General features: G+C 41.1%; 1 pseudogene; it reads right to left on the bottom strand.

The window, feature by feature from the left end:
* Positions 1 to 2371: 2371 nt before the first annotated feature.
* LOC100615405 (UPF0235 protein C15orf40-like) lies at positions 2372 to 3247 on the bottom strand (annotated as a pseudogene).
* Between the last annotated feature and the right edge of the window lie 13561 nt (positions 3248 to 16808).

Raw genomic sequence — 16808 nt, 5'->3', positions numbered from 1 at the left:
GCAGTTTATTTTCAAGCCAACTTATTCTCCACTTGTCATCTTTAAACATTATTTAAAAATTCATATTAAGGTTCCCAGGAAGGAATAATCTAAGACAGAGAAGGAAATAGGGTGTTTGAGTAGCTGACACCTTTTGCTCATCCCTAATCTCCATCTGCAACTCCAACACACATGTTCACTTTGGTGAATGAACTAATGTATGTCAGAGAGAAAGGAGAAATGCTAGAAAGAAGTGAGAGCAATGACTGTGGTTGGTCCTAATTCTCGTTTTGTTAAAGATTGAAGTGAGCAGATTCTCAGTAAAGGTATTCCTGAAAGCAAACAGGTCAAGAAAAAGGCAAGAAATAAAGAAAGCCAGAGGCAGAGACCTCAGCAAGAGAAGGACATGACCCACAGACATCAGCCCATGATGGAAAACAAACCCCAAAGAAAGCTTGAGCCAGAACAGCAAAGAAAATGATCAAACTCCAGTCCCATTGGAACTTTGAGAAACTCACCTCCCAAAGACTGTGCTGTTGGCGGGGGCAAGGGGGTGGTGGATAGAAGGAGAGAGAGAATATATGTCAGGATTTATTGTTGGCAGCATTTTGATAATAAGAACGATAGTTTTATTCAGAGCTTCAGCTTAAAAAAAAGTGTTCCATCATTTTGGCAGTTTGGAGGTCTGGCAATTGGTGTAAAAAAGAAAAAAAAATCAACATTTAAAACTGGTGAGTTTTACCTTCTTCCTCCATTTCTCTGAGCTCCAGTTTTTCTAAGGCAGTAAAGTCACCTATTCCCTGAAATTCTTGCAGATAGTCTAAAGAGAAAAGTATTCCTGAGATATTTCTGAGACGTATGTTTTACCTTTTTATAGAGAGCAAAAATCAGTATTCAGATTCCTTGTTACAAGTTCCATTTTGATCTTTTTTTAATTGCCAGTGAAAAAGTAATGAAGAGCAATTCTGATTTAGCCACAAAAATCCTACAAATGATAAAAAAGACCAAGATGACAGGTGCACTGAAAATGGTCATATTTTTTCCTCTCTTTGAGTTGAACTATAGCTAATAATGATACTGACTCATCCTTTGAACTTCTCTTGGTGTCTTTCATGTGAAGAGTTCAAAGCCCTTTATGAATAATAAATAATTAGGTCTTGCAAAAGTCCTTAAAGTAGGAGTGTGAGAATGACACTGTACCCATTTCACAGTTGAATGATGGAGCTCCAGGCCAGGAGCTGGCCATGGAAACACAATCTTCTCTGCGGTCTCTGCTCTTGATTTATTTATCTCACTTTCGGGGTCTCTCAAACTCCCACACACTCCTAGAAGAAGTCAGCCTCCATATTTTCACTTCTATCTCATGCTAAACTCACTTATTTAAGCACCCTTCGTTGATCTTCCATTTTCTATTTCCGTCTGTCACTCGTTTTTGCTTGCTTCTAGGCTCATGTAATCAGAGTCTCTGCTGCTTTGTGAGAATTACTACGTCTCTGGTTTACCTTGCACCTGACAAAATAGAATAGGGCTTCTATTCCCTTTTAAAAAACAGTTAAGGAAGAAGTGTTTCTTGGTTCCGTAGTATGCCTGCAGCAGCGGCCTGAGCACAGCAAGAGCTCCAGAAAGAGCAAAAGACACAAATCCTTCCTTGGAAAAGCTGCAGGGAGGTGAGGAGACAGATCTGACACACAGGGTATAGCAAAGAACAACACCAAATCCTGTATCAAATAATTCATCCTGTGTTACTAAACACTAGGAATACAAGAATTCAGAAGAAAAGGCTGAAAAGTCAGACACTTCCAGGAGGTTGGGTTTGGTTGAGATTTTGAAGATCGGATGAGGAAAGGATTTAGGAGACAGTGGTGTTCCAGGTCCAGGGCGAAAGGCACCCTGGGGAGGAAGCACCTAGTGTGTTAGGGGATAATGACACATAAAGTTAGGGAACATCTCTCCAGAGCATGAAGCACAGGCCCTTGCACGTATTAGAACTGAAGGAAATGGGGTGTGTGATTGACATGTACTGGGAGTACAGGGTACAGAGCTCAGCACAGCTTCTTTACAGGGATGGGAAACTCAACCTAGAAACATGTGAAGAAGAGATTTTCTTCCTGTCAAGCAAATTCATCATAGCTTTCATTTAATGAAATTCTTTTTTTCTCAAAAATTATAATTCACTTTTAATTACAAGTTATGATTTTTCATTACTTTTTTTACAAAATGGTCAATATAGTCTTTAAAAGATGTAAAAAATTATTTTTTTCATTTAGATAAGCATTTTAAAATATAAGGTAACACTACAAAGCAGTGTAACAGATTTTCTGTCACTTGTAAACCGGATTAGAACGCAATCCCCAGAATTCCAGAACTGTTGTGGAGATATGGTAATTTTAATTTACAAGCAGGATAAACTGCATTTGACAAGGAGTCAAGGGCGTTGGGTTTTAGTCACCATCTTGCATGTTATGATCTTGAACAAGTCTGTCAACTCCTGGATATCAGAAGCCCCACCAGAGAATGAAAGGTGTTAAATCAGGTCACTTTGAATATTCTTTCCAGCTCTGTTATTTTATAATGCCATGAAATCAGAGTAACATGCTCCAGGCTGTTTGGGGTCAGGGATTTTAGAACCTGTGTTCAACATATATTACTTTTTAAATGTCTACCTTTTGGAGTCTTATTCAAATATATATATATATATATATATATATATATATATATATATATATATATATTTGAATGTGCTTGTAACAGCCTCTTCATCATTAGCAATAAAAGTTTCTCAAGGATGTATTTTCCATTTCTTGCTTTGTTTTTCAGCTTTCTTTTTAAATTTCCTCAAGATTTCTTCTGGAGTTGTGGAGGCCAAAAGCTTCACTACCTTTTCAGTGATGTACCACCCTTATCCAAAACCACATCACTCTTCCTGAGTTCTAAGACCTTGGACAGATAAGCTACCGAAGCTCAGCATTATCCTCCCCCACTGATGGAGGTGCTGCAATAGCCACATTTACCAACCCTGCTGTCAAATCTGTTACAGTATTTTGTTTGGAGCCAGGTTTGGCATGGACGGCTATGGTGACACAACCTATAGGAACAACTGCCACAGGACCTAAGGGAGGAAGTGGTCTCTCTGGTTCCTTGATCTGACTTTTACCCTAGGTCGTTGCATCAGCTTTCTTGGCATCTTGGTGCCAAGAGGGAGCCGAGTGGAGTCCTGAGTACTCAGTGCTGCCCTGAGCTGCTTCAGCCCGCTGCCAAACCCCAGCATCCCCGCCTGGGGAGGCCTTAATGAAATTCTTTATTCTCATTTTATTTTTACTTCAGTCTTCTGTGGGGAATCTTGAAGTATGTTCCACATTTCTGGAGGCAGAGGCTCTGCTATATGTCAGTATCCAGATCATAGATCAGTCTAGAGGAGGGTGCATATGTAAAACAGTATTAGGAGCAAGGGAATGTTCCCTGTCCAGGGCTCTGCTCAGTGCTGGCTTCTGGGAGGAGCTGAGCTTGGTTATGGGTTGACAGAGAGCAGGAAAGAGGTCTTGAGAGGAAAGGAATGAGGACACGCAATGTGGCAACAGGAGGTAGTTGTGGGAAGGAAGGTTAACAGAACCACCTTTACAGCATGGTGAATGTGAGAACAGTAAGCAATGAACTGGAAGACATCTGGGGAGGGCTGGGGACGCAGCTGGAGAGTTTAAAGCAGGCAGAACCTGTGGGGGGAAGGGGAAGGCCAGTCAGCAATATCCTCATACGTTACACTAACCAGCACTTTGCCGTTCTCAGAAACTTTTTCTATCTACGTTAATTCATTTGATCCTTATAACATCCTTGGGTTTTATTACCCATTTTACAAAGAAGAAATGTGAAAAATGGAGAGTTTAGGGTTTTCCCAAAGATAATATTGTTATCTAATGGCAATTTAGGTCTAGAATCTGAGACTTATGTCTCTTAACTCAAGGCATTTCCCACTAGCATCAAGTAGCATGGGACGGGGGAAGATGCTGGACCAGTTGTGAGGAGACTGACAGTTCTCTTTCTGACTCTGGGAACAAGCAGTCGCCAAGAACCCACCAGGAGTAGCTTGTAGTCTAGGCTCTGTTGGCTGGTGCTTTGCCTGAGCTAGAATTTTAACAATGTTTCCCTGTTAGACAGGAAACTTAGTGCAGGGCCATGCACACAGTAGGTGTTCCATAAATATTTGTTGATGCTGTGGATGCAGTACAACGGGCTCACAGCGGGCCCATCACACCTAATCGCTTCAGAAAGGACTGGGAGGAGATGGAAAATAAAAATCTCATCAATAATAGAATATGTTGTTTTTCCTTCTCTGCCCAGGGAGACTTTGGTTTCTCCGTTGCATTTCCAGTATTTTAAGATGGGAATAATTTTCACAGTGGCAGGTACAGCTGGTGAGATGCTGTTTTAATACGAAGGGAAATGCTAGAAAAGAATTTTAGAATATTAAGAAGGGATTTGGTTTCTGACAGAAATATTAGCTGTAAAGGCCGGTATGAAGATTTTAGAGAAATTTAATTAAAATTTAATCTTCTTTCTAATTAAAGTTTCCTTTAATTAAACTTAAAATTAAATTTGCTTTAATTGGAGGAATTTAAAGGGTATTACCTTTTGAGTGTCAATCATGTTGAAAGAAAAAAGTTATGCTGCTTTGTCTAGTTTAAAATGAGGGTTGGTGTCAAATTTCTAGAAAAGTAATAAAAATGTTGTATTTAAATATAAATTAGCACTCCTTGCTGTTTGACACCCCATTTGCCTGGTTCAGAAACATTTGTCTTAAATTGCAGTTTTCCTCTATGTGGGAGACCTACAGAGAAGGTTAGGCTCAGACCACCAAGGGCTTGAATGTGAGAGTTCAGCCTTTCTTTCTCCCTTATTCAGGTTCCTTTGGAAGCTGTCTCCCTCCTTGCTGGAATTCTCTAAGCCTTCCTCATGCCTTTCTTGGAGAGCCTTCTCAATCTATCAATCTTTGGCGATGGTTGCCTGCTGCCTTTCTCTGGGAGTTGGGGGAGGGGGTCCAAGCCCCCTCATGCCCTTTCCTTCCTCAAAGCCCTTTTCTGTGTGGTGAATTAGAATCCTTTCAAGCCCCATATGTTCCTTCCCTCAAACACTGAGGCCGAAAAGTGAGTTAATTTTTCCTCCCAGGATGAGAACTCCCTCTTATATGTTCCCCATTTCCAACAGTATTATCTCATTTCCTTACACCAGTCAAACTCAGAAGAAGTGGTTTTTCATTCTCCCTACAGCCTCTTCAACTACCAGATCCTTCAGAGCAGCCAGCACAACTATCGCTTCAGCTTAGTTCCTTATCCTGTCCCTAGATGGATGAGAGCAATGGTTGCTAGTAGGGTCTGGCTGCTGCCCATCTCTCCCTGATGTAGTTGCACACTATTGCCAAGTCGTTAGTCTAAAATTACTGGCCCTTTTCTTCTGAATAACCCAAATATCTAAACCTGGCATTCAAGGCCTCCAATGGTGGGTCTTCAACTTACTTTTTCCACATTCATGTCCCACAACTTTGCTAACATACTTAATCTGCTCCAGCCAGTAATCTAGTTTACTTACTGCTCCTTAAACATACGTCAAACGTTTTGGCTTCCAGGTTTATTTCTGCACCCTTCTTGCAGCCTAGAATGCTTTCTTTTTCCCTCGTCTTCAAGACCCTCATGAAACTCCAAATCATCACAAAGTTACCCCTTATCAATCTGGCCTGGCATGAGGGCTTGTTCTTCTGCAGCTAAGAACACTTATTCTGGCAATATGAATGCAGTCACATTTATTCTGTGTTTTGGTTCATTCTCATGCTGCTAATAAAAACATACCCGAGACTGGGTAACTTATAAAGAAAAAGAGGTTTAATGGACTCACACTTCCACATAACTGGAGAGGCCACACAACCATGGCGAAAGGTGAAGGAGGAGCAAAGGCACGTCTTAACGTGGCAGCAGGCAAGAGAGGGTGTGCAGGGGAACTGCCCTTTATAAAGCCATCAGATCTCATGAGACGTTTTCACTATCACGAGAATAACATGGAAAAAAATCTGCCCCCATGATTCGATTACTTCCCACCAAGTCCCTTCCACAGCATGTGGAGATTATGTGAACTACAATTCAAGATGAGATCTGGATGGGGACACAGCCAAACCATATCATTTTGCTTACTAATGTTTATATCCTTTATTCTGATTTATCCTATATTTGACAATTTCTAAAGCCTGGAATGTATATATTTCCACTTGACCTCCAATGCCAGCTGTGATGTATGCCACAGAAGTGTTATTATTCATATCTTCTATCTGAACAATTAGAGCTTCTGAAGTGTTTTGATTCACTCAAGATCTCACAGGTTGAATAATGGAGTAAGGATCAGAATTCAGGTTCTCTCCCTGGTTATTTCACTAGGTTCACTTTACCATTTTCTCCATCTGTGGAAGCAGGACAGCAAGGCAACTGGCTCAGGGGAGTGAGGCCACTCTGAGTCCCAGGACTTCTATATCTCAAGAAAAGTAGCTCATCCACTGCAGGATTCATCATGACCTCAGGGCAATCACCAACAGAGACTGTCTGGTTGGGTGGATTTATTTTCCTTCAACATGGAGCATGCTTTATTCCACAAGGTATTATGGCTGGCCTTCTGCATGCTCAGCCTGTCCATGGCTATGAAAATGGTAGAAGAGCATGTTCTGTAATTCTCAACACTCAGTATAGGGTCCCTGCCAACTATATAGGAACTGTTTAGTTTTTCAGGTTTTAAGTTTCCTGAAAAACTCTGGTTTCTGGCTACTCTATTCAAATAATGTAAATGCTTTAGAAAAGAGAAGGACAAAGACCTTTCAGAAACTCAGATTTGAAAACTATGGGGACTTGCTGAGCTAGTTAAAAAGATAATCTTTGACTATTTTATTCAAAGTAAGTATGATACAAATAAATATCTTCAGAGGAGGGTAAATGACCAGCTCCCTGACAGCTTTTAATTGCTAATGCAGAGACACACTCTCGAGGGCATCTCTCTCCTCTATCTCTCTGTCTCTCTCTTCCTTCCCTCCTTCCCTCCCTCCCTTCTTTCCTTCCTTCTTTCTTTCCTTCTTTCCTTCCTTCCTCCCTTCCTCCCTTCCTCCCTTCTTCCCTCTTCCTTTCTCCTTCATTCCTGTTCCTTTTTTTGAAAAAGAACAGAAGTGCCTGCATTAAAAGACACAGAATGCTACAAGGCAAAGTAGTTGTTAAAGCAATAGATAAAGCAGACTAGGTTTTTATGACACAACATTAGAACTCAAAGCTGAAGCTTTTACCTACTGATACAGTTTGGCTGGGTCCCCACCGAAATCTCATGTTGAATTCCATTGTGGGAAGGACTCGGTGGGAGGTAACTGAATCATGAGGGCAGGTGCTTCCTGTGCTGTTCTTGTGATAGTAAGTAAGTCTCACAAGATCCGATGGTTATTATAAGGGGGAGTTTCTGTGCACAAGCACTCTTCTGTTGTCTGTTGCTATGTGAAATGTGCCTTTCACCTTCCTCCATGATTGTGAGGCCTCCCCAGCCACATGGAACTGTAAGTCCACTAAATGGGTATGTCTTTATCAGCAGCACAAAAATGGACTAATACAATAAATTGGTACCAGGAGTGCGGTGCTGCTGAAAAGATACCCCAAAATGTGGAAGCAACTTTGGAACTGGGTAACAGGCAGAGTTTGGAGTTTGGGGGGCTCAGAAGAAGACAGGAAAATGTAGGAATGTTTGGAACTCTCTAGAGATTTCTTGAATGGCTTTGACCAAAATGCTGATAATAATATGGACAACGAAATCCAGGGTGAGGTGGTCTCAGATAGACAAGGGAAACTTGTTAGGAACTGGAGCAAAGGTGACTCTTGTTATGTTTTAGCAAAGAGGCTGGTGGCATTTTGCCCCTGCTCTGGAGATTTGTGGAACTTTGAACTTGAGAGAGATGATTTAGGGTATCTGGCAGAAGAAATTTCTAAGCAGCAAAGCATTCAAGAGATGACTTGGGTGCTGTTAAAAGCATTCAGTTTTAAAAGGGAAGGAAAGCAGGAAAGTTCAGAAAATTTGCAGCCTGACAATGTGATAGAAAAAAAAAATCCCATTTTCTGAGGAGAAATTCAGGCTGGCTGCAGAAATTTGCATAAGTGATGAGGAGCGGAATGTTAATTCCCAAGACCATGGGGAAAATGTCTCCAGGGCATGTCAGAGGTCTTCATGGTAGCCCCTCCCATCACAGACCCACTGGCCTAGGAGGAAAATGTGGTTTAGTGGGCCACGCCCAGGGTCTCCGTGATGTATGCAGTGTAGGGACTTGGTGTCCTGCATCCCAGCCACTCCAGCCATGGCTGAAAAGGGCCAACATAGAGCTCAGGTCGTGGCTTCAGTGGGTGCAAGCCCTAAGGCTTGGCAACTTCTGTGTGGTGTTGAGCTTGCGAGTGCACAGAAGTCAAGAATTGAGGTTTGGGAACTTCCACCTAGATTTCAGAGGATGTATAGAAATGCCTGGATGTTCAGGCAGAAGTCTGATGCAGGGGCAGGACTCTCATGGAGAACCTCTGCTAGGGCAGTGCAGAAGGGAAATGTGGGGTTGGAGCCCCCATACAGAGTCCCTGCTGGGGCACTGCCTACTGGAGCTGTGAGAAGAGGGCCACTGTCCTCCAGAACCCAGAATGATAGATCCACTAACAGTTTGTACTGTGCTCCTGGAAAAGCCACAGGCACTTAATGCCAGCTTGTGAAAGCAGCTGGGAGAGAGGCTGTACCCTGAAAAGCCACAGGGGCAGAGCTGTCCAAGACCATGAGAACTCACCCCTTGCATCAGTGTAACCTGGATGTAAGACATGGAATCAAAGGAGATCATTTTGGAGCTTTAAGATTTGACCACCTTGCTGGATTTTGGACTTGCATGGGGCCTGTATCCCCTTTGTTTTGGCCAATTTCTCCCATTTGCAATGGCTGTATTTACCCAATGCCTGCGCCCTCATTGTATCTAGGAAGTAACTGACTTGCTTTTGATTTTAGAGGTTCATAGGTGGAAGGGACTTGCCTTGTCTCAGATAAGACTTTGTACTGTGGACTTTTGTGTTAATGCTGAAATGAGTTAAGACTTTGGGGGACTTTCGGAAAGGCATGATTGGTTTTGAAATGTGAGGACATGTGATTTCGGAGGGGCCAGGGGTGGAGTGATATGGTTTGGCTGTGTCCCCATCTAAATCTCATCTTGAATTTCCACATGTTGTGGGAGGGACCTTGTGGGAGGTAATTGAATCGTGGGGCAGGTCTTTCCCATGCTGTTCTAATGATAGTAAGTAAAACTCATGAGATCTGATAGTTATTATAAGGAGGAGTTTCCCTGCACAAGCTCTCTTCTCTTGTCTGCTGCCATGTGAGACGTGCCTTTCACCTTCCACCATGATTGTGAGGCCACCCCAGCCACATGGAACTGTAAATTCATTAAATGGATATGTGTTTATCAGCAGCGTGAAAATGGACTAATACACCTACCTTTGGATACTTTGAACCAACAAGATACTTGCTGTAGTTGTGAAGCCTAGAGTAGGATAATGAGAGCAAAGATGCTGATGTGAAGATCTCCCCATCCCCTAACAGCCCCCACTACCCCCAGCCAACGTAGGTGTATCACCCAAGGTAGCACCAGGGCCTATGTGGGCAGGATTTTTACTCTAACACTGAGAAAGAATCCTTAAAATGCTAAGGAGCTACTGTGCTCAAATCTTCTTTCAAAGGAAAATGCCCTCAAGCAGTTCTTGTACAGTTGCTGGGGCTCCAGTACTGAGTGTTGAGAAAGACAGACCATGCTCTTCTACCATTGTCTTGTCCATGGACAGGCTAGGCATACAGGAGGCCAGCCATCATACCCTGTGGAATAAGGCATGCTCCATATTAGAGCATGTTAAATCAACCTAGCCAGACAGGCTCTGTTGGTGGTTCCCCTGAGGTCATGATGAGTCCTGCAGTGGATGAGCTACTTTTCTTGAGGCATAGAAGTCCTGGGACTCAGAATGGCTCCACTCCCCCTGAGCCAGTTACCTTACTGTCCTGCTTCCCTTTGTGACCTTATAATAAGTGATTATTACAGAGGGCATCTGGGAATGTCTTTTGTTTGCAATTTTAAAAGCCTAGTATCCCGATTATGCCACGTATCCCTCAAAGTCTTTCAACGTTCTCCTGTGCCTTTCAAATTATAAATCATCAAGCATGTTTTTGAAGACTGGTTGTCATTTACCCACCCTTCTCAACATCCCGCTGTTAATTCCCTTGATCAGGAGTTAGTAAACTCTGTAAATGGCCAAGTAATAAACAATTTAGGTTTTGCAGCACCCACAGTTTATGTCTTAACTACTCAATTCTCTGAAATCAGTCACGAACAATAGAAAATGAATGATTGTGCCTATGTTCCCATAAAACTTTATTACTGAATACTGAAATTTCATATGTTTACAAATTTTATATAATTTTCACATCATGAAATGTCATTCTTTTCTTTTTTGAATTTTTTTTCCAGTCACTTAAAAATATAAAATTCATTCTTTAATCATGGGCTGTACAAAAACAGGTGTTAAGCCAGATCTGGCCCATGGCCCAGTTTACCAGCCTCTGCTCCACATAGATATTGTGCTCTTGTCCCACTGAGCCACTTCCATACCCTGGGGATACCTCTTGTTTTCTCACTGCCACATTGTTTTGGATTTTTTTTTTTTTTTACATGATGGCCAGTTAGGTGCTGCCACAAGTGGAGACAGAGGAGAGGCTCAGGAAAGCAAAGTTTATTATATGTACAGGTCTTCGAGACAGGAGGCATGGCATGACACATGGGAAAGACACCAGAGTAGACAGGAGGCAGAAAACAGGCCCAGGGAGCCCTCAGGCCCCAGCCTTCATTGGGGTTCCCAGGGAAAGGCAACACAGGGCATGAGAAGCATAGGACTGGCAGTTTGAAGAATTTCAGTGGGCTTTGGGCTGTGGAGTTGGTCCATAGTTGTTTGGTACTTTGTTATCTCTAAGAGTTGGCTAGCTCTTGGATGGGCAGGCTCTTCCTCAGCCAGAAACGTTTCATAAAATGTCAACATATTACAATACATAGGAAATTAAAAAAATACACACACAATACACACATCTATGAAGACATTGGTCTGTCAAACTGGAAAATCTTATCCTTCATCCAGTTTTGTCAATATTCTGCCTAATATTCAAAATCTAGATCAAATATAAAATTGAGATTAGATTCCCTATTTTCTATTCTCTAGCCATACTGGAAATAGAAAGTTGTTAGCACTTTGAAATTAGACTACTTGATTCTGAATCCTGGCTTCACTGCTTAGTAACTCTGACGTCTTGGGCAAACTAATCTTATTAAGTGTCGTCTGTAAAATTGAGATAATAAGAGTACTCAATTTACAGCTCATAGAACTATTGTAAGGATGAAATATTATAAGCAGGTAAAGAGCTTAGCACAGTACCTGACCAAGATGAAGTAATCTGTCCATGTTAGCAGTTATCAACCCTATGTCCTGGGCTCTCTGCTGAACGGTTTACTATCCCTCTGCAGGTTAGAGAAGGAAGGAGAACAAACAATGCAATATACTTTGTTTTAGCAAATGTCTTCATTCTTATTTGTATATTTTAATTTCTTCTGCTTGGTTTAGAAATAACTTAAAAGAACAAATGTATTTTATCTCCCTTGTCTACGCTCACCCCCACAAAGGAAATGTAATTTTCTTTCTTTTCTATTATTTTTTAAAATTTTTGGTTTGTTATATGTGGTGATAGAATTAAGGTAGTTTCTCCCTTTAACAAAAATTTATGCTCTCAGAGTCTTATCCTACCAGCACATCTTGGTCTGGGTACTGGAGCCATCAATTTACATCATTTTAGTTCCAGGAATAATGTTGGTTTATTAATTCTTTCTGTAGAGTATAGAAGCAGGGCCTAGAAACTCTGCAGAAAGAATCTATTTCCTTTCACTTTTCTTTTGATAAAGTGTAAAGAACATCAGGTAATTAGGAGTAGGAGGTTAAGATTTTTTTAAAATTTAAACTTATTTTAAACCACGTCAGGTACAAGTTGGAAACCAATTTAAACTTTTTGAATTCAAGTGTAATTTTTTCATAATCAAACATATTTGCCTTCCATGATGACTGCATTTATCATTTCATTCATTCAGGACATTTAATGAACATTTAAAGATCACCTTAGCTTGGTTGTCTGGAGGAAAGAAGACACATGAGAGGCAGTTATAGTGTTCAAGTAGCTTTCGGGCCAGATAGTGCAGAGTCATACAAAGGAAGAACTAAAACAGCTGGCAGGGTGAGTGCCTGGGGTTAGGCACACACCACTCTGCCGTGGGAAAGAGTGGCTAATAGTGGTGATGCAATGGGAAAAGGATCAAGGGCAGCTAGGTTGGGCTGAGAAAAGGTGAAGGTGTATCCCCAGCTAATGGATCAGCAGGAGTGTGAAGGTGAATGGCAACTGCAAGAAAAAAGAAAAACAATGGTTTTGTGTGATAAGAGCAAATAATGTGTAGAGGACTATAATGACAGATGGGACTGATAAATTTACATCCACTGTTGAAAATCTCATTGTATCCTTTCAAAGACCTAGCTCTTTTGGAAGAAGACAAGGAAATCTAATTAAAGATAATAATTATCTTTCTAATTCAGGAAATTTTCAGAAAACATAATTTATAGAACCAGATATGGAAATATGAAAAATTCCTGATGTTTCGATGGTAAGTTGTGGAGATTGTCACCACTGCATGGCAATTTCTAAGAAAGAAGCTGACTTATGGAAGGCACTGTCAAATCATTTCACCCTACTTTAAGTCAGAGAATCATAAAGAAGTTTAGAATAGAAAAAAAATATGAGTTGTCTAGTCTAATATTTCCAATATGAAGCTTCTGTAAAAGTGCCACAAAATGTCCCAGATTCCCCATGTAACAGTTGCATTCACTGATTTAAAAGTTCATAATTACAGCCAAGTACTGTGGCTCATGCCTGTAAATTCAGCACTTTGGGAGGCCAAGATGGGAGGATCTTTTGAGTCCAGGAGTTCGAGACCAGCCTGGGCAACATGGTGAAATTTTCTCTACTAAAAATACAAAAATTAGCGAGGCATGGTGGCATGCATCTGTGGTCTCAGCTACTGAGGCGGCTGAGGTGGGATAATCACCTGAGCCTGGGAGGTCGAGGCTGCAGTGAGCAGAGATTGCACCACTGCACTCCAGCATGGACAACAGAGTGAGACCCTGTCTCAAAAAAAAAAAATCATAATTACAAAAAGTAACTGTGAATTCAGTGATATTGCTAAATGCATCTGAATTTTGTTCATTTCCACATCCATATTATCTTGAAGAAAAATGATCATAAAATGTATATACAAGATAGATTATTTATTCAGGCTATAGCCAATGCTAGTACCCAATAGATTTGTGACCTCCTTGCATGAATTGAAGAGGGGTGTGCCCTCCTTTATCCTGGGCCTCAGGTCCTATTGCCTCCACTGAGTCCCAAGCATGGCTTGTTGCCTACTTAGCTGTTGGTAGAGTCAGAAAAAGACTCCTGAGAGATTCAGCTAAATTCAGCCTTCATTGGTCAAGCATTTTCCTATGTGTTTGTTGCTATGCCAAGACTGATGGGTGCAAAAGAGAGCCAGAGAACATGATGCCTGCCCCGAAGGAGACTGTGGCTTGGTTGTTGCTCAATGGAATACTCTTTCTATAGTGTATTATTTTTAGTTTGCTCCTTAAGGATTCAATATTAGTTCATGATATGACTCAACAAAGGAAATGGTCAGAAACATTGGAAAATAGGCTTCGTGTTTTTTTGAATTAATGATTTAGTTTGTAACTGGAACCTTCAAGCACAACCTTTCAGTTTACACACTCTTCATTCCATCTTCTCTCATGCAGCCTGACCAGGGTTTCAGGGATGGCCTCGCTGGGGCTCACTACCAATTCCTGGAAGGAATGCTTAGACAGTAGCATTACTGCTGGTCCTCATCAAAGACCCCTTTGAGTGTTTCTACCTTGGAATTCAAAAAGTACACGAGCAGTGTTGATTTGTTTTGGCAAGTTTGGATGAGGCTTTTCTGGACGCAGGGGCAGACGTTAAATGAGATTCAAGGAAAAGCCACTTCCAAGCAATGATTGAATCAATAAATAATGCTGTTGTGAACATGGCATGGGACTAGATGCCTGAACGCAGAGGGTTTTCCTCTTGAATTTTCAGTCTCTTCATCTGAGTGGTGGTATACCAAATGGCGAAGAGCCTGGGCACCAGATGGAGAACACTGAGGTGCAAATCCCAGCTCTGCTTCTCACTAGCTGTATGGCCTTGTTCTTTAATGTCTCTGTGCACTGGTTTCCTCTTCTGTAACATGGATGTAGTTCATGTATTAATAGTGATTGCATCAGGTACTAACTAATATATGTGAAGCACTTAGCCCAATGCCTCTTATATAACATTCAAAAAAGTTAGCTATTAGTAGGTGCTATAAAATTATAAAGTTTTTACTCTCTGACCTTTGGAGTTGAAACAGTGGCATTAGATGGGTTGAAATTCTAGCTCTGGTACTGCCTAACTGGGTGATTCTAAGTAACTTTTTTTCTTATTTCTCTAGGTTGGTCTTTTTTTTAAAAATAAAATGGGGACAATAGAACATATTACATTGTTCTAGAGATTAAATGAAATAATGACAAAAATTTCTTAGCAGAGTATCTGATATACAGCACATGGACAATAATGTGTATTGATTTTGATTTATAACAGCATTTGATGATTGCGATTTTATGAACATATTGTGATTGGCTACTATACAGAAATTTCAGTGCTAAAAGTTTTGAGGAATAAAGTATCCTCTGTTTTCAGAGAACTGACTAACTTGTGAAGGAGCTAAGAAATACAAATAACCAACAATATAAAAGTAAAATATTTGTTACTGAAAAGATGGTACAAGCCAGGGTATGATTAACTGTCAAATATCTTATGAGTTCAAATAAAGCAAAGAACCAGCAAAGACCTGTGATTCTGTGATAAACCAGACTTTATCTTAGAAATATATTTTTGGAAGATGGCAGCAAGAAACATTTCACCTCTCACAAGTATCAGGGATTCTTCCTCAAATGTACAGAAAATGAATAGTAGTTTTTCTCCTGGTTAAAGTCTAAGAATGACAGATGTCCAGACTGGGATGTCTGTGATTACCATGTGCTGATGAAATTGGGCCCTTCATATAGAATGTTTCTTTTAGTTTATTTTGGGCACTTTGCAGGGTTGGTTTTCAATGACTGCTACTACAATTCTGGCCATTTCCACACGGAAGCCATTCCACAGTCTAATTGACTCTTGGTTAGGAGCTCTTCTCTTGCAATAGGGCTTGTATTTTCTTTCTCTCAATCTCATTTCATTGTTCTAATACCTCCCTGGGTGACATAGAGCTATTTCCCACCTCTTCTGGCACTCGTGATCTTTCAGTGTTTGCCCATGCTCCCCTCTGCATCACTGCCACCCTATCTCAATGGCTTAGCTCTGGTATTAGTATAAACTTTCCAAATTCAAATTCCAAATCACCAGGTTACTTTTTAAGACCGTGAACTGACAGAAGTGGGGAGGGAACAAGAAATGGCTGTTGATATAGAATAGTGAATTGCAAGCCAGCAGAGGTGAATGATTTATGTGTCTGGTGAACTACCTGCCATCTTGCCTGGCTGGTGAGGAGGGGAGATATGGCGGGAATCAGCAAGAGACCAATTAAAGTCTGACCTCTTAGCCAGCACGGTTCTGGCTGCAGGTATCTGGGCAAGGTAGGTGGCCTCTAACTACTTCTCAACCTATGCACCTGGTTTCGAAGCTTCTATTCCGAGGTTAGATGAAGACAGGGTGGAAGGGCATACTGGAAAGAAACCGTGGCTTAAGAATAGTTCTCAATAACATGGCTCCCTTGGAAGCTGACCGTGAGGATGACTTAAACCTTCTGGGAAAAAAAGTGAGCAGAAGGCACTGAGAAGAGAAAGTGCAATGGAGCAAATGGGATATTGCCAATTTGTTTTAGACAATGAGAGGAAAGAATCTTCAAGGACAAAAGGTAAGAAGCAAAAGGGAAAATGAATATACACTCTGCAAACACACCACGCCACACACACATACACCCATAGGTGCATGCTCACGCTCACTCACCTTCTTCAGAGGGGTTCTCTGATGTTCTGTGCAGAAGGATTGACAGTTTCCTGTCTGCAGGCTCTCTTTGTCCTCCAGAATCTGTCAAACAGGCAGTTACGAGAAGGTGCTTTTTTGGGATGACAGTGTTAATGATTAAGGATTTTCTTGTTGAGTTTAGCTTTCCTGACAAACGGGTGTTATCATAATTAAATGCACAAACTTTCCTCCTACTCTTCAAATTATCATTACCCAAGGTTATTTTTTTCTGTTTGCTTCGGTTTCTCCTGACACCTCTCCTCTTAAACCCCTCCCTCCAGGCAAAAGTTCTGCAGGATTCAGGATTTCTTTTTCTTTTTTTTTTTTCCCTCTGAAAAACTATCTTGTTTCCTCCGTACTGCTGAACAGAAATGTGAATGTTAACGTATCTTCAACTTTATTGCACTAGAGATGTCACAGGCTGTCCTGGGCACCTAGAGTCAAAGGTGAGTATTGTGTAAGGCTACTTCCAAGTTTTCTGAAATCATGTGCTTTGACTCTAAGAGCTTCAGTATCAGAGTTACTTAGTCCTTCATTTTGAATCTATTGACTAGGCATGTTATAGCATATAGCATATAGCTATATTTGCATATATATAGCATATA

This window comes from Pan troglodytes, chromosome 17 (assembly GCF_028858775.2).
Source record: "Pan troglodytes isolate AG18354 chromosome 17, NHGRI_mPanTro3-v2.0_pri, whole genome shotgun sequence".
In the NCBI taxonomy this organism is placed as follows: Eukaryota; Metazoa; Chordata; class Mammalia; order Primates; family Hominidae; genus Pan; species Pan troglodytes.
The sequence above is the reverse complement of the archived record's forward strand: the minus strand, read 5'-3'. Positions and strand labels throughout refer to the sequence as shown.